General features: G+C 41.6%; 1 protein-coding gene and 1 non-coding gene across 2 annotated transcripts in view; both read left to right on the top strand.

The window, feature by feature from the left end:
• Positions 1-18,935, top strand: part of MUS81 (MUS81 structure-specific endonuclease subunit) — a 491,008-nt gene that overhangs the window by 355,353 nt on the left and 116,720 nt on the right.
• On the top strand, positions 6,428-6,593 carry LOC128636797 (U1 spliceosomal RNA). Its single transcript, XR_008398731.1, has one exon. It is a non-coding gene; the product is annotated as a U1 spliceosomal RNA (small nuclear RNA).

The following is an 18,935-nucleotide window of genomic DNA, read 5'->3' as shown; positions in this document are numbered from 1 at the left end:
GAGATGGTTGAATCTCTGGAGTCATCTTCTGAGTTTTTTAGGTCTGAAGCATGTTTGTTATGAAAATGATCAGTTAGAGTCCTTTTGGGATTTTTCTGGAGTTTTTGTTTTTTTCCCCATTATATTAGCCATGACAGGCTGTATGAATATTGGTTTAAGCAGCTAGTGCAGATAAACTTTTGAGACAGAGTCCTTAGCTTAAATAGCTCCCGGAGGGATCTCAATCCTGCACCCCTATTCTTTTGCCTCTAGCCTTGCATTATTTTTCAGGTTTTAACTAGGTTTGAATTGTAGGTAAGACAATTATAGAAGCGTGCACAAGCTAGACTCCACTCCCAGGGGCGTGCCCCCTATTGGGCGAAGTGGGGAAAAGGAGATTGGGTATGACCCGCTGGTATGGGCAGCAGGAAAGGGGGGGGAGGGAGTCTAGACCAGAGGGCCCTGTATTGTGACCTCTAAGTAAATTGAAGTAGAGAATGCAAGGCAATAAAGGGGTTATGATGATTCCCTGTGTTGTTATAGAATGATGGAGACAAAAAAGAAGTTTTCCTCAGCCAGTTAACTTTACTTTAATAACAGTTCATTTGGCATAGTAAGCGTATGTCACAGTGAGTGGTAAAATCTGCTAAACGATGAACTATCTAGATGCAGTAAGTCTGGTACCAGGCCAGATCTGTCTCCTTCTGTGGTTGAAATATTGTTGCCACGTGGGGATAATAATAAAAGAAAAATTATGTGTTCATAGGTATGGGCTGTAAAAAGACTCAGCGAGCCTCTTTAGTATAGAGGTTTAGGGTGGCTATGTGGGGACCCGCTCTCAGGGTGGTGGTAGTATCAGGTGCCAGTGAAGCTTTCACGTTCTATGTGGCAGGCTGCTTCTAGTACTAAGCGACCTGGACTGAGGTTATACTTAGGGGCGCTGCAAAGTGAGTTGGTATTTTAGGTCCAGGACCCCACTACTGAACTTAATTCCGGCTTATGACCCTTAAAGTGTGAGCTAGAGTCCCTGTGATGCGTACAGGAGTAAGTCAGGCCTGGCGCAGTTTCATGTGAGGCTGACGTGGGGGAGGGTAAGATGGTGGCTTTTTCGCGCCGCACCTCTTTATGTCTCTAGAATCAGGATGTACTTACCCACTCAGCCTCACACTTTTTCCCCTCCGAGGGGCAACTTCCTTGCTCTTATTCCGCTCTGGTAAGATGCTGCGGGCTGTTATGGGATTACCGCCAGGTCCCGTGGGGTATCAGTTGCTGGGCTTGGTAGCGTCCGTGACCTGCGCCGGGGGGATGCGGCCTCTGCAGTTGTAGCAGCTCCGGAGCGGAGCCCTTACTCTCCCGAGCTGGGTGTCCCTTGTGGGTAACAGTCGGTGCTTATAATAGTTGCATGCAGGCTATGTGCGGTCTTCTCAGGCTGTCAGGTGTACAATCTCACGTTGGTTCCTTTTAAAAGTACCCAAAAATAGTAAGTTTGAGGTGCAAATTGGGTTAGTCTAGATCCTCTTAGTTATAAAAAATAAACTTATGGCAACTTTTCTATCAGGAGCTCTTCTCTGCTGCGACCACTCTGCTAGGCAGCTCGCTCCGCCCCCCTAGACTGTCCTTTTAACTGGTCACAAATTGGTAAATTTAAAAACAAAGGCCCAGATTACGAGTTTTGCGTTAGAGGCTATGCGGTGCTAACAAGCAGTTTTTGCTCACCACTCACTTACCTACAGCGCTGGTATTACGAGTTTTCAGAAACCCGTCGTTAAAAGACAAGAAGTGAGCGTTGAGCAAAATTTTGCTCATTACTGCACTCCAATACCAGCGCTGCTTAAAGGGACATTATACACTCATTTTTTCTTTGCATAAATGTTTTGTAGATAATCTATTTATATAGCCCATAAAGTTTTTTTTTTAATTAATGTATAGTTTTGCTTATTTTTAAATAGCATTGCTCTGATTTTCAGACTCCTAACCAAGCCCCAAAGTTTTATGTGAATACGCTCGACTACCTACTCCAGCTTGCTCCTGTTTGTGTAAAGGGTCTTTTCATATGCAAAAGAAGGGGGAGGGGGGGGGGAGTGTCTTATTTGCCACTTGCAGTGGGCTTTCCAGCTACCTTTTCAACAGAGCCAAACTGACAGCTTCTAAGTAAGTTTTTAAACAGTTTTATACTGGATTTTTATATCAGTATCTGTGCATATTATTCTTTATAGTAGTGTCTATTACATGCAGTTATATGAAAATGAGTGTATACTGTCCCTTTAAGTCAGTGGTGAGCTAGTGTAACGTGCTTGTGCACGATTTCCCCATAGGAATCAACGGGGAGAGTCGGCTGAGAAAAAGTCTAACACCTGCAAAAAAGCAGCGTAAAACTCAGTAACGCAGCCCCATTGATTCCTATGGGGAAATAAAATTTATGTTTACACCTAACACCCTTACATGAACCCCGAGTCTAAACACCCCTAATCTTACACTTATTAACCCCTAATCTGCCGCCCCCAACATCACCAACACCTGCATTTTATTATTAACCCCTAATCTGCCGCTCCGGACACCGCCACCACCTACATTATCCCTATGAACCCCTAATCTGCTGCCCCCAACATCGCCGACACCTACATTATAATTATTAACATCCTAATCTGCCGCTCCGGACACCGCCGCCGACACCTACATACTATTTATTAACCCCTAATCTGCTGTCCCCAATGTCGCCGCCACCTACCTACACTTATTAACCCCTAATCTTTGTGTCACTTCCCTTCCCACAACCCCCTGTCATTCTCTTTGCTTCTAGTGCAAGGAGGAGGTGAAGTAATTAGGTGTCTGATAAAGATTCTTCTATCAAGATATTTTTTTGTTTTCAAGCCAGGGCAGGCTTTTTTTGATCTTCCATCACAATCTTGGTCTAGCCGTACACCACGTTAGTCTTTTCAGCAGGGCAGTGGTGGCTTTAAAGCAGTTAGGAACTTTTGGGTGGGCCTTGCTGCGTTTTCCTAACATGTTGCTGCCCTGGTATAGAAAGCCTGAGTAGGTTTACTCTGATCTTTCTATTTTCCATAGGTCTCTGTGAGGAGCGGCATCCTCTCATACCGGGTGAACTGTCCTCCTGCCGGACAGCTGGATGTGCAGGTAAGTGCCTTTTTGTCTTCTGGGGCTAGCGGGCTGGCACTGCAGAGGTTAAGGACTCTAGGCTGATGCTGCACTTAATATGGGACATAAATTCCTTCATAGAGAAGGTTTTTTTTCTGACAGGGGCAGGCACTAAAATGTATGTGACTATGGAGAGGAAGGAGTTAATCCTCCTTTGTGAATCAGATTACTCGTAGTAAGTGTACTGTATGTTTGAGTGCACATTGAATAGCAGAGGCTCTGTGTTTCAGACAGCGGTTAGACCTTTTAACGTTTTTTTATTCAGTTTCAGGTCCTGCTGTGTGGCCATTAGGAGAGCGCGAGTTTTAACCCTTTGAGTGCTAATGACGGCTCTGAGCCGTCACTAGCACTCTCCCATCTTGAGGGAGATCTGGGGGCTCCCACACACTCCTACCCCGGCGATCTTGCCTGTAGAGTGACGGGCATCGCCGGGCTTCCCGTTTTGCGTGATGACGTCATTGCGCAGCTTTATTTATACTTAACAATGTTAAGTATAGGAGCAGGGGGGCATGCTGCTTAGAAGCCTGTATCTCAGGCATCTAACTAGCTACAGACCCCCAAGACCCACCATTGCAAAGGTAATCGCCTAACCTTTCCAACAGTGTAAGAATTGGGGGTCTGAAAAAAAAGTTAAAAAATAAAAAACCTTAAAAAAATCTTAGCACACAGGTGGGAAAGTGCTTAGCACTCAAAGGGTTAATGAGGGCGCCATTCCTATAACTGTCTAAAAAGCTATACCGCTCTTTTGTTAAATCAGTTTTAAAAAAGCTTCTGTTCCCTTCTAAAATTTGGGAGGTTCCGTTTATTTTCTTGTGCCCTTCTGTAAAAGAGACCCCTGTGTCTCTTGGAGTATGCTGTTGATTTTGGAAATAGAATAACGGAGTACAAACATTTTCAGTTTGTGGTGATGGTCCCGCCTCCTTCTTTTCATAGTAGTGTAGTGGCGCCATGTTTAGCTGATCGAGCGCTCATGTTAGGAGCGTGATCCACTTCGTTTTTAGATGCAGGGTATTGCTAGAATGGGAGCGCAGTTTCTTGCTAACTTAGTCATATTTACCTATTAGATTTCTTAGCCCCTTTTGTAGGCAGTATTTATTCAGAGTATAACACCCTTGCTTCCTTTGTGAAATTGGGGCGCAGTTATTTTGCTAGCATTTTTCTTGCTAGCATATAGGTTCTGAGTGGTAGCTTGCGCTGGGCAGCAATTGCTCATGGATTGAATCCTTGGGTCTGTAGATATTCAGTCCCATACACCACGAAGACTACTCTTAAAGTGACAGAAGTCGTTTAATTTTCTTCACTTGATGGAAGTAAAATTTTATCATGCTTTGGGGAAGAAATTCTTCATGGTAATGTAAAGTTTATGTTTCAAATTTATAAGACTACTTTCCTGTATGTCAATTTTTAAATGATAAAATCTAGAACATTGTTCTCTATGCAATTTTGTTTTAGTTGTATAACTAGATTGCTAGAGTATATAAATAATTTGCCTGATGTCTCCCAGGAAGAAGCTGTTTAGGCAGTGCCACAACTTTCTCCTCTTTCGTCCCAAGCTTTATTGACGTCACATACTGTACATGGCCCTGCGGTTCCTCTCAATCTCCTGGAGGAGTGTATTTGCCCGCAGATTTTACACCTCAGATACTCACTGTGATATCTGTAGCTTTATCTGTTTTTCCTTCTTTTCAGAGGAATAGTTAGAGGAAAATTAGATATTCAGATATTAAGGTTTCTGTTTCGCCTGCTGCTACTCAGTTTTCTCTCCCTCATAGGGATTATGAGGTGGATACGTCAGTAGCCTCTGAGGGTGAAATCTCAGAGTTGGACAGTATCCTTCAGAATTAAAGGGATAGGCTAGTCAAAATTAAACTTTCATGATTCAGATAGGGCATGCAATTTTAAACAACTTTCCAATGTACTTCTATTATCTCATTTGCTCAATTCTTTAGATATCATTTGTTGAAGAAATAGCAATGCACATGTGTGAGCCAATCACACAAGGCCTCTATGTGCAGCAACCAATCAGCAGCTACTGAGCATATCTAGATATGCTTTTCAGCAAGTGATATCAAGAGAATGAAGCAAATTAGATAATAAAAGTAAATTAGAAAGTTGTTTAAAATTACATGCTCTTTCTAAATCATGAAATAAAAAAATTGGGTTTCATGTCCCTTTAAGCTTGAACACCTTCTTGTATGATTGAGGAGGTTTTGACTACTTTGTGTGTGGAAGTTTTTCCTACCATTTGTCTTCCCAGTTCCTGTCTTTAAAAGGATGTTCCTGTCGCTGTCTCCATGTAATATCATGACGCACGGTGCCTTCAGTAGTAGAAATTTTCTACTATGCCAGAGAGAACTACGCTTCCTAGAGAGGGTAGCTGTTCTTTTCAGGTTCATTTGTCTTAGCTGAAGTCTTACAGGGCAAGTGCCACATCTTATTGGTGCGATGCCTTGGTTGATCCATTTTTGAGGGACTCCTTTAAAGAGGAGATCCAGAACAGAATTAGGTTCTTAAGCTAACCAATTCATTTATTTTGGAGGTTAGTGTTCTGATGGTTGTTTCATTGGACATCATCCCTTTGCCCGATTCCATTTTAGAATCTGCTGTTATGCATGTTCAGATAGTGGTCCAAGGATCTTGTGACTCTGTCTCAAAGGGTAGATCTAGATCTGTCAACATGAGATCTTCCCCGTGGAAATTAGTGGTAGAGCGCTCGCTTAGCTTGCAAGAGGTAGCGGGATTGTTGCCCGCATTCTACAGAATATTTAGGTTTCTCAACAACATCTGTCTTAGGCACATGCTTTCGGAGACCTTCCTGAGTTATGGTGACCTGGTCGCTAGCCTATTGGGTTGGTGACTAGAGACTTGGAAGGAGTCTGCTCTCTCCGTATCCTTCTTGGAGTAGAGCTCTATTTTCAATGCTCTGATGGATTGGCCTCAGTTGTCATTTCCGAGGTGCCGGATTCTAGTGGAACATTTTCTTTTCTGTGGTTTTCATTAACCACCTGGAAGAAACCCGGGTTCCTTGGCCGTTATTGGCCGTTACTTTTGGTTTTTTTTTGAGCTTTCTGCTTAGAGATTGAATGCTTAGTTCTGTCTTAGCATTGTTTTTCTGTATTGGTCTTTGTGACCATGATTCAGACTCGCAGCCTGTTTCTGGTGTCTTTTACCATAAGGTATGGTGTAAATTCCCTGATGGAGGTGAATCCCAGGACTACTCTTAGAAGTAGGGTCAGGATTCTTAGGGGTTTTGGCCTTTCTCCAGGACGGCCTGGAGAAGGGTTTGTCTATCATATTTACCTGGCAGAGGGGTCTTAGCCATGATCACTAAGGTGGCTCTCCAAGGGTGAGGCTGGTTCATTGCACCCAAGCCCGCTGACCTCTGTGATTTCCCCACAAGTGGGAAACTTGACTGCACAATTTATGGTAGTGGGGTACTGCATGCACGTTTTCCCCTGAAAACTACACAAACATCTGGCGGATGTGCCAGATGTGCTATCTTTTTGTCAGGCCCTGGACAGAATCAGGCCTGTGTTTTAATCGGCATTTTTAATCGGCATTTCCACCTTGGAGTCCACCTTGGAGTCTTAAAGGGCCACTGTAAGTAAATATTTTCTATGCCTGTTACTAACTAACTACCCCAAATACGCTTTTTATCAATAGCATTTCATTAACATATCTCTACCGTATATCAGAAATCTTGTCTGCAAATTTGTTTTCCAAACCCACTCCGTGGGTATCCTTTGCTCTGTACCAATCCGTTTACAATACCTAGGTTTCAAAATGGCGCTTTAAACACAAAGTTATTGGTTTAAGTATTTTGAACATGCAGTGGGCAGGATAACGTGACATCATCGGCGAATAAAAGATATAACTTTTAGAACGTTATGAAACTTCGTTTTGGAGAAAATATAGGTCAGTAGGTTTTAATTAATGTTTATTAACTTTAATATGTTAGTTGTTTAGCTTAAAAATTATAACAGAAAGTAATCCTTTAACTTTGTTCTTAAAGATTTGCTACAGGCTCATTTTGAGCCTATGCTTTCCATAGATATAAGTTTTTATCTTGGAAGGTTTTGTTCTTACAGCTATTTCTTCTGCTTGGAGGGTTTCTGAACTCTCAGCATTGCAGTGGGATTCTCCTTATCTCATATTTCATACAGATAAGGCCGTTCTCCATACCTAGTTTGTTTTTCTTCCTATGGTTGTTTCGGACAGAAATATTAATCAGGAAATTGTTGTTCCCTCTCTCTGTCCTAATCCTTCTTCTCATAAGGAACGTTTGTTGCACAGCTTAGTTGTTGTGCGTGCTCTTAAAATTCTATCTGCAGGCTATGACGGATTTTCATCAGTCTTCTGCATTGTTTGTTTGCTTTTCTGGTATACGTAAAGGCCAGGATGCTACTGCCACTTCTCTTTCCCTCTGGTTGAGAAGTGTTATCGTATGGCTTATGAGACTGCTGGACAGCAGCCTCCTGAGAGAATTACAGCTCATTCCACTAGGGCGGTGTCTTCTTCTTGGGCTTTCAAGAATGAGGCCTCTGTAGGACAGATGTGTAAGACTGCGACTTGGTCTTCATTGCACACTTTTTCTATAATTTTGATACTTTTGCATCAGCTGAGGTTTCTTTTGGGAGAATGGTTTTTGCAGGCTGTGGTGCCTTCTGTCTTGCCCTCCCTAATCATCTGTGTTCTCTAGCTTCGGTATTGATTCCCAACAGTAATTGATGATTCCGTGGACTCACCATTTCTTAAGAAAGAAAACAAAATTTATGCTTACCTGATAAATTTCTTTCTTGACATGGTGAGTCCACGGCCCTCCCTGTTTACAGACAGTTTTTTTTATAGACCTCAGGCACTTCTGCACCTTGTGTTATTTCCTTTATCTCCTTTTCCTTTGGTCGAATGACTGGGTGTTGTGGGAAGGGAAGTAATACTTAATAGCTTTGCTGTGGTGCACTTTGCCTCCTCCTGCTGGCCAGGAGTGATATTGCCAACAGTAATTGATGATTCCGTGGACTCACCGTGTCAATAAATAAATAAATTTATCAGGTAAGCATAAATTTCTTTTTTTTTTTGCTACCGGGTGTGTCCGGTTTTCTGTGCTAGTGGGATAGCAACTTCTGGAGTGGTAAGACCTCAGCAGAGCTGAGGCTTTTAAGTGCTTATTTATGTTTTATTGCTTCATATAAATAAACTTAATTTGGCATTACATTTGTTTTGTTAATTATGAACTGATACCCAATTATGGACACTAATACTGAAGTTGATTCATTTGAAAAATGCTTATTGTATTTGGGGTGAATACAAGGTAGGGAGATCTTCAGGGGGGGTAGTGTTAGGTTTATTTAAGGGGGGTTTGGGTTAGATTAGGGGTATGTGGGTGGTGGGTTGTAATGTTGGGGGGTGGTATTGTGTTTTTTTTTGCAGGCAAAAGAGCAGTTTTCTTTGGGGCATGCCCCCACAAAAGGCCCTTTTAAGGGCTGGTAAGGTAAAAGAGCTTTGAACTTGTTTTAATTTAGAATAGGGTAGGGAATTTTTTTATTTTGGGGGGCTTTATTATTTTATTAGGGGGCTTAGAATAGGTGTAATTAGCTTAAAAATCTTGTAATCTTTTTTTTATTTTTTGTAATTTAGTGTTTGTTTGTTTTTTGTAATTTAGTTTAGTTTATTTGATTGTATTTTTAGATAGATATTTGTAGTTTATTTAATTTATTGATAGTGTAGGTGTATTTGTAACTTAGGTTAGGATTTATTTTACAGGTAATTGGGTAATTATTTTAACTAGGTAGCTCTTAAATAGTTAATAACTATTTAATAGCTATTATACCTAGTTAAAATAATTAACAATTTACCTGTAAAATAAATATAAACCCTAACATAGCTATAATGTAATTAATCATTACATTGTAGCTATCTTAGGGTTTATTTTATAGGTAAGTATTTAGATTTAAATAGGAATATTTTAGTTTATAATATGAATTAGATTTATTTAATAAGAATTTAGTTAGGGGTGTTAGGGTTAGATAGAGTTAATATAGTTAATATAAATACTACAGGGAGTGCAGAATTATTAGGCAAGTTGTATTTTTGAGGATTAATTTTATTATTGAACAACAACCATGATCTCAATGAACCCAAAAAACTCATTAATATCAAAGCGGAATAGTTTTGGAAGTAGTTTTTAGTTTATTTTTAGTTATAGCTATTTTAGGGGGATATCTGTGTGTGCAGGTGACCATTACTGTGCATAATTATTAGGCAACTTAACAAAAAACAAATATACAACCATTTCAATTATTTATTTTTACCAGTGAAACCAATATAACATCTCAACATTCACAAATATACATTTCTGACATTCAAAAACAAAACAAAAACAAATCAGTGACCAATATAGCCACCTTTCTCTGCAAGGACACTCAAAAGCCTGCCATCCATGGATTCTGTCAGTGTTTTGATCTGTTCACCATCAACATTGCGTGCAGCAGCAACCACAGCCTCCCAGACACTGTTCAGAGAGGTGTACTGTTTTCCCTCCTTGTAAATCTCACATTTGATGATGGACCACAGGTTCTCAATGGGGTTCAGATCAGGTGAACAAGGAGGCCATGTCATTAGATTTTCTTCTTTTTTACCCTTTCTTGCCAGCCACGCTGTGGAGTACTTGGACGCGTGTGATGGAGCATTGTCCTGCATGAAAATCATGTTTTTCTTGAAGGATGCAGACTTCTTCCTGTACCACTGCTTGAAGAAGGTGTCTTCCAGAAACTGGCAGTAGGACTGGGAGTTGAGCTTGACTCCATCCTCAACCCGAAAGGCCCCACAAGCTCATCTTTGATGATACCAGCCCAAACCAGTACTCCACCTCCACCTTGCTGGTGTCTGAGTCGGACTGGAGCTCTCTGCCCTTTACCAATCCAGCCATGGGCCCATCCATCTGGCCCATCAAGACTCACTCTCATTTCATCAGTCCATAAAACCTTAGAAAAATCAGTCTTGAGATATTTCTTGGCCCAGTCTTGACGTTTCAGCTTGTGTGTCTTGTTCAGTTGTGGTCGTCTTTCAGCCTTTCTTACCTTGCCCATGTCTCGGAGTATTGCACACCTTGTGCTTTTGGGCACTCCAGTGATGTTGCAGCTCTGAAATATGGCCAAACTGGTGGCAAGTGGCATCTTGGCAGCTGCACGCTTGACTTTTCTCAGTTCATGGGCAGTTATTTTGCGCCTTGGTTTTTCCACACGCTTCTTGCGACCCTGTTGACTATTTTGAATGAAACGCTTGATTGTTCGATGATCACGCTTCAGAAGCTTTGCAATTTTAAGAGTGCTGCATCCCTCTGCAAGATATCTCACTATTTTTGACTTTTCTGAGCCTGTCAAGTCCTTCTTTTGACCCATTTTGCCAAAGGAAAGGAAGTTGCCTAATAATTATGCACACTTGATATAGGGTGTTGATGTCATTAGACCACACCCCTTCTCATTACAGAGATGCACATCACCTAATATGCTTAATTGGTAGTAGGCTTTCGAGCCTATACAGCTTGGAGTAAGACAACATGCATAAAGAGGATGATGTGGTCAAAATACTCATTTGCCTAATAATTCTGCACTCCCTGTATATTAACTATATTAACTATATTAACCCTAATATAATTAGGGTTAATATAGTTAATATATATAATGTAATAACTATATTAACTATAATATACTTAGGGTTAATATAGATAATATAGCTGGCAGCGGGGTAGGTAGATTAAATTAGGGGTTAATAATTTTAATATAGATGGCGGCGGTGTAAGGGGTTCACATTAGGGGATAGATCAGTTAGATGGTGGCGGTTTTAGGGGTTCACATTAGGGGATAGATCAGTTAGATGGTGGCGGTTTTAGGGGCTCACAGTAAGGGGTTAGTTTATGCAGATGGCGGCGGTTTAGGGGTTAAATACTTTATTAGGGATTGCGGCGGGGGATCGCGGTTGACAGGGAGATAGACATTGCGCATGCGTTAGGTTTATTTTAGAAGATCGCGGTTGACAGGGAGATAGACATTGCGCATGCGTTAGGTGTTAGGTTTATTTTAGCAGCCAGTTTAGGGAGTTACGGGGCTCCAATAGTCAGCGTAAGGCTTCTTACAGCTGCTTTTTGTGGCGAGGTGAAAATGGAGTAAGATTTCTCCATTTTCACCACGTAAGTCCTTACGCTGTATATTGGATACCAAATTGCGCGGGTTTGGTATACCTGCCTATGGCCCAAAAAACTACGGGCGACGGCAGAAATATACGCGCGTAACTTCTAGGTTACGCCGTATATAGGATACCAAACCCGCGCAAATATTGGCGTCGCCGACTTTTGCGGGCGACGATTTTTATCGGATCGACCCCATGATGACCCGCTGCTATAAAATGATAAGCAACAGGAGCTGTCAATTTTCCACACCTAATGTTGCTCTTATGTTCTGTTATACGGTCACGTACCCTCCTAGAGGACTCACCAATATAGGCCTTCCCACATGGGCATTTGATCATGTAAATAATGTAACTACTATTGCAAGTAAAATAATCCCTATAATAAAATTTATATCCACTATGTAAATGTGAAAAATAGGGACTTTCTCTTGTAAGGTGTATACAGTACAACTCTCAACAAACATGGAGATAGTAAGAGAGAAGTGGTGAAATGTAGCTGTTATTTTACTTCAATCAAAAGTTTATTATTTTTAAATGGTACCGGAGTTGTACTATTTTGTTCCAGGCAGAAAAATAGAAGAATCTGCCTGTGATTTCTATGATCTTAGCAGGTTGTAACTAAGATCCATTGCTGTTCTCACACATGACTGAAGAGAGAGATAACTTCAGCGGGGGAATGGCGTGCAGGTTATCCTGCTATGAGGTATGTGCAGTTAAGATTTTTCTAGAAGATGTGAATGCTAGAAAATGCTGCTGATGCCAAAATTATGTAACGTAAGCCTGAATACAGTGATTTAATAGCGACTGGTATCATGCTTACTTTATGAGGTAATACTCTTTTATATTTACAATATAAAACGTTTGCTGGCATGTTTAAACGTTTTTATATATACTTTGGTGATAAAACTTTATTGGGGCCTAGTTTTTTCCACATGGCTGGCTTAAATTTGCCTAGAAACAGTTTCCTGAGGCTTTCCACTGTGTTACTATGAGTGGGAGGGGCCTAATTTAGTGCTTTTTTGCGCAGTAACTTTTACAGACTGAGACATCCAGATTCCTCCAAGAGTCCCCTGAATGCTATAGGACATCTCTAAAGGGTTCTTAGGCTTTCCAAAATGGTTTGTTGGGGAAGGTAGGCCCACAGCAAGGCTGTGGCAGTTTGGTGTGACTGTTAAAAAACGTCTATATCGTTTTTTTGATCCGGTTTTTGAACTAAGGGGTTAATCATCCATTTGCAAGTGGGTGCAATGCTCTGTTAGCTTATTATACACACTGTAAAAATTTTGTTTGATTTACTGCCTTTTTTCACTGTTTTTCAAATTCTGACAAAATTTGTTTCTCTTAAAGGCACAGTACCGTTTATTATATTTGCTTGTTAACTTGATTTAAAGTGTTTTCCAAGCTTGCTAGTCTCATTGCTAGTCTTTATAAACATGTCTGACATAGAGGAAACTCCTTGTTCATTATGTTTAAAAGCCATTGTGGAGCCCCCTCTTAGAATGTGTACCAAATGTACTGATTTCACTTTAAGCAATAAAGATCATATTCTGTCTTTAAAAAATTTATCACCAGAGGAATTTGACGAGGGGGAAGTTATGCCGACTAACTCTCCCCACGTGTCAGATCCTTTGACTCCCGCTCAAGGGACTCCCGCTCAAATGGCGCCAAGTACATCTAGGGCGCCCATAGCGTTTACTTTACAAGACATGGCGGCAGTCATGGATAATACACTGTCAGCGGTATTAGCCAGACTACCTTAATTTAGAGGAAAGCGAGATAGCTCTGGAGTTAGACGAAATACAGAGCATACTGACGCTTTAAGAGCTATGTCTGATACTGCCTCACAATATGCAGAAGCTGAAGAAGGAGAGCTTCTTTCTGTGGGTGATATTTCTGACTCAGGGAAGATGATGCAACCTGATTCTGATATTTCTACATTTAAATTTAAGCTTGAACACCTCCGCGTGTTACTCAGGGAGGTTTTAGCTGCTCTGAATGACTGTGATACAATTGCAGTGCCAGAGAAATTGTGTAGACTGGATAAATACTATGCAGTGCCGGTGTGCACTGATGTTTTTCCAATACCTAAAAGGTTTACAGAAATTATAACTAAGGAATGGGATAGACCAGGTGTGTCGTTCTCTCCCCCTCCTATTTTTAGAAAAATGTTTCCAATAGACGCCACCACACAGGACTTATGGCAGACAGTTCCTAAGGTGGAGGGAGCAGTTTCTACTCTAGCAAAGCGTACTACCAGGGGCGTATTAAGGCATAGGCCAACAAGGCCGGTGCCTAGGGCAGCAGATTTTTAAGGGGCAGCAGAATTTTGAGTCCCTAGGGCCACTCTACTGAACTCAGGGCCGGGTGGCTAAATATACCAATTACTAATGACTTAAATGGCTGGCCCGGCTATTGCTATCCTATGGGATTGTATGTGGGCCTATCATAACTACTGTTGTATTTTTTAAGTACTTTTAAAGGCCAGTTTGTATATTCATTACATATTTATCCAAGCAGATATTTTGCTTAAATAACTGTCAATCACCAAAGAAGATGTTTAAGGTTAAACAACTACCTACTGACAAACTATCATACAGTGAAGGATATTTCTTCTGATATAAACACTTTAATCATCTGACTTGCAAAATAATGTCATATATATATATATATATATGTGTGTGTGTGTGTGTGATCAGAGTGAATGCAAGCCCTGATGAACATCTACTTAAAAAGACATTTTTTAAATTTTTTACACCCTGCCCCAAAAATATTATGTCTAAAAAAAGGCCTTAAACCTGGGATGGGGGGCAGCAGAATTTTGAGTGCCTAGGGCAGCACAAAACCTAAATACGCCCCTGCGTACTACTATCCCTGTCGAGGACAGTTGTGCTTTCTTAGATCCAATGGATAAAAGGTTAGAGGGTTACCTTAAGAAAATGTTTATTCAACAAGGTTTTATCCTACAGCCCCTTGCATGCATTGCTCCTGTCACTGCTGCTGCGGCATTCTGGTTTGAGTCTCTGGAAGAGGCTTTACAGGTAGCGACTCCATTGGATAACATACTTGACAAGCTTAGAGCACTTAAGCTAGCCAATTCTTTTGTTTCTGATGCCATTGTTCATTTGACTAAACTAACGGCTAAGAATTCTGGTTTTGCTATCCAGGCGCGCAGAGCGCTATGGCTTAAATCATGGTCAGCTGACGTTACTTCAAAGTCTAAGCTGCTTAACATTCCCTTCAAGGGGCAGACCCTATTCGGGCCTGGTTTGAAGGAGATTATTGCTGATATCACTGGAGGAAAAGGTCATGCCCTTCCTCAGGATAGGTCCAAATCAAGGGCCAAACAGTCTAATTTTTGTGCCTTTCGAAACTTCAAGGCAAGTGCGGCATCAACTTCCTCTAATGCAAAACAAGAGGGAACTTTTGCTCAGTCCAAGACGGTCTGGAGACCTAACCAGACCTGGAACAAGGGTAAGCAGGCTAAAAAGCCTGCTGCTGCCTCTAAGACAGCATGAAGGAACGGCCCCCTATCCGGTAACGGATCTAGTAGGGGGCAGACTTTCGCTCTTCGCCCAGGCGTGGGCAAGAGATGTCCAGGATCCCTGGGCGTTGGAAATTATATACCAGGGATATCTTCTGGACTTCAAGGCTTCCCCCCCAAAAGGGAGATTTCACCTTTCACAATTATCTGCAAACTAGATAAAGAGAGAGGCATTCTTACACTGTGTACAAGACCTCCTAGTTATGGGAGTGATCCATCCAGTTCCAAAGGAGGAACAGGGACAGGGGTTTTACTCAAATCTGTTTGTAGTTCCCAAAAAAGAGGGAACCTTCAGACCAATTTTGGATCTAAAGATCTTAAACAAATTCCTCAGAGTTCCATCATTCAAGATGGAGACTATTCGTACCATCCTACCTATGATCCAGGAGGGTCAATACATGACTACAGTGGATTTAAAGGATGCTTATCTTCACATTCCGATACACAAAGATCATCATCGGTTTCTCAGGTTTGCCTTCATAGACAGGCATTACCAGTTTGTAGCTCTTCCCTTTGGGTTAGCTACAGCCCCAAGAATTTTTACGAAGGTTCTGGGGTCACTTCTGGCGGTCCTAAGGCCGTGGGGCATAGCAGTGGCCCCTTATTTAGACGACATCCTGATTCAGGCGTCAAACTTCCAAATTGCCAAGTCTCATACGGACATAGTTTTGGCATTTCTGAGGTCGCATGGATGGAAGGTGAACGAGGGAAAGAGTTCTCTATCCCCCCTTACAAGAGTTTCCTTCCTAGGGACTCTGATAGATTCTGTAGAAATGAAAATTTACCTGACGGAGTCCAGGTTATCAAAACTTCTAAATTCCTGCCGTGTTCTTTATTCCATTCCTCGCCCTTCAGTGGCTCAGTGCATGGAAGTAATCGGCTTAATGGTAGCGGCAATGGACATAGTGCCGTTTGCACGCCTACATCTCAGACCGCTGCAACTCTGCATGCTCAGTCAGTGGAATGGGGATTACACAGATTTGTCCCCTCTGCTGAATCTGGATCAAGAGACCAGGGATTCTCTTCTCTGGTGGCTATCTCGGGTCCATCTGTCCAAAGGTTTGACCTTTCGCAGGCCAGATTGGACAATTGTAACAACAGATGCCAGCCTTCTAGGTTGGGGTGCAGTCTGGAACTCCCTGAAGGCTCAGGGATCGTGGACTCAGGAGGAGTCACTCCTTCCAATAAACATTCTGGAACTAAGAGCGATATTCAATGCTCTTCAGGCTTGGCCTCATCTAGCGACAATGAGGTTCATCAGATTTCAGTCGGACAACATCACGACTGTGGCTTACGTCAGCCATCAAGGGGGAACAAGGAGTTCCCTAGCGATGTTAGAAGTCTCAAAGATAATTCGCTGGGCAGAGATTCACTCTTGCCACCTATCAGCTATCCATATCCCAGGTGAAGAGAACTGGGAGGCGGATTTTCTAAGTCGACAGACTTTTCATCCGGGGGAGTGGGAACTCCATCCGGAGGTGTTTGCACAATTGGTTCATCGTTGGGGCAAACCAGAACTGGATCTCATGGCGACTCGCCAAAACACCAAGCTTCCTTGTTACGGATCCAGGTCCAGGGACCCCAAGGCAACGCTGATAGATGCTCTAGCAGCGCCTTGGTCCTTCAACCTGGCTTATGTGTTTCCATCGTTTCCTCTGCTCCCTCGTCTGATTGCCAAAATCAAGCAGGAGAGAGCATCAGTGATCTTGATAGCGCCTGCGTGGCCACGCAGGACTTGGTATGCAGATCTGGTGGACATGTCATCCTTTCCACCATGGACTCTGCCGCTGAGACAGGACCTTCTACTTCAAGGTCCTTTCAACCATCCAAATCTAATTTCTCTGAGGCTGACTGCCTGGAGATTGAACGCTTGATTTTATCAAAGCGTGGTTTCTCCGAGTCAGTCATTGATACCTTAATTCAGGCACGAAAGCCTGTCACCAGGAAAATCTATCATAAGATATGGCGTAAATATCTTTATTGGTGTGAATCCAAGGGCTACTCATGGAGTAAGATCAGGATTCCCAGAATATTATCTTTTCTCCAAGAAGGATTGGAGAAAGGATTGTCAGCTAGTTCCTTAAAGGGACAGATTTCTGCGCTATTCTATTTTTTTTTTTTTTTTTTATTTTTTTTTTAAATCTTTTTTCTTTATTGATCCAAATAGGACATTACCAACTTTCTGATATACAAAAACAAAGTAATAAAGCAGATACACATTCAATCTGCAGGAACAAAACTGAAAACAAACGTTTGCATGATAAGTCCTCACTATGTCCTATTTTGATTTCCGGAACTAACATAAAACACAGTGATGGGGGAAAAGGAAGAGAGAGAAAAAAAGAGAAAAAAAAAAAACGCTGGATCCACCCCTCGCGTAACCCCCCGACCGTCTCCCCGCCCGGGGCTCTGGTCCAGATACCCACCCAATCACGGACCAGAATTTATCCAGGACGCCAGAAATTTCCCTAGCAGGACTAGTTCAGCAAAGCTAACAGTGGATCGTACAGGGGCAAGAATCTGCCTTTGGAGCCGAGCGGGAAAGGACATAATAATTGGTAACCATCCCTGAAAAAACTCAACGATTCTCTTCTCAGTGGCATCCGGGAGATGATATGACTCAAATATAATTTGACCTTGGATTTCTTTAAAAGTCCTCGCAAGGCTCGGCGCTACCTTCGCTTTCCAGTTTAAAAGGACAAGGTGACGCACTGCCAATATAATCGTATTCAAAATACGAACCACTGGCGAAAAGTTTCTATCTACTACTGTAATTAATAAAATTACATCCTGTAGTGTTAACACAAGATTTGCATCACATAAAGTATTAAACCAAAAACAAATTTTGTGCCACAACTGATTGATTTTAGGACAGAACCAAAACATGTGGAATAAATCAGCCCTTGGATTAGAACATCTGGGGCAATTATTTAGTCCAAGAACAGAGAATTTTTGTAATTTAAGCGGATGCATATAGAAATTATTCAAGAGTTTCACGTGCGATTCCTTCCAGGTCATCGAAACCCTACACTTATATACCATGTTGAAGCTCTGGATTATCCTCTCATCAGTAATATCAGGAATAACTGGAAACAACCAGTTACTAATATTCTGCAAGAACTTAACACTTTGTTTAGAGAGCATGATATCATACATTAAAGAGATAGAAGAGATTCCAGTACTAAATTTTTTGATTAAAGTTCTGATATCAGACCATTCTACCAACATACTACTTTCCCAATTCTGCTCATGCACAAAGTGGCGTATCTCGAAATACGCAAACAGATCAGACCTGGGAAGATAATAAGATTGAAACAGAAATTCTGCTGTTTGAATCTGATTGTCAGCCCCTTATTTCCCGATGATTTAAATACCTTGTGATATATGCCAGGTATGAAATTAGGATTTCCCTGGATAGGGAGATATTCCGAAACAGAAGGATCTAATCCTAGACAAATGCAGAACCTCTGCCAGGCAATAACAACATTTTTGAATGATAACATTCTACAGATATTAGATGGAAGCTGTCTAGAATTACAGTGTAAAAGAGCTCTGAGCGAGAATGGACGTGTATAAAAAGCTTCTTCTTGACTAACCGCTAACCAGTTGGTTTCCGCCACCCAATCCATGGCAAATTTCACCATGGCCGCAATATTGTATAACCTGACATTAGGCAATGCTAAACCAGCGCGGTTTGGTTTCTGCATGAGCTTGGCTAATGCAATCCTAGGTTTTTTATCTTTCCAGATAAATTTAGAAAAATAACCATGTAAATTTTTAATGTCTGAACTAGATATAAAGATGGGAAGATTCTGTAGCACATACAAGAGACGAGGGAAGACGATCGTTTTTATTAGGTTCACCTTCGCGGAAATTGACAACGGATAAGATACCCAAAGCTGGAGATCAGTTTTCATTTTATTAAACAATGGGGCATAATTCGCGGTATACCATAACTTAGGATTTTTATGTAACTCTAGCCCCAAGTATTTGATTGTATTAACAACTTTGAATGGAGTCTTTCCAAAACGAGGCAAACTATTACCCATATACATAAGTTCACTTTTTTCCA

Source organism: Bombina bombina, chromosome 7, assembly GCF_027579735.1.
Source record: "Bombina bombina isolate aBomBom1 chromosome 7, aBomBom1.pri, whole genome shotgun sequence".
Taxonomy (NCBI): domain Eukaryota; kingdom Metazoa; phylum Chordata; class Amphibia; order Anura; family Bombinatoridae; genus Bombina; species Bombina bombina.
Note: the sequence above shows the minus strand (reverse complement) of the source record. Positions and strands in the feature narration are given on the sequence as shown.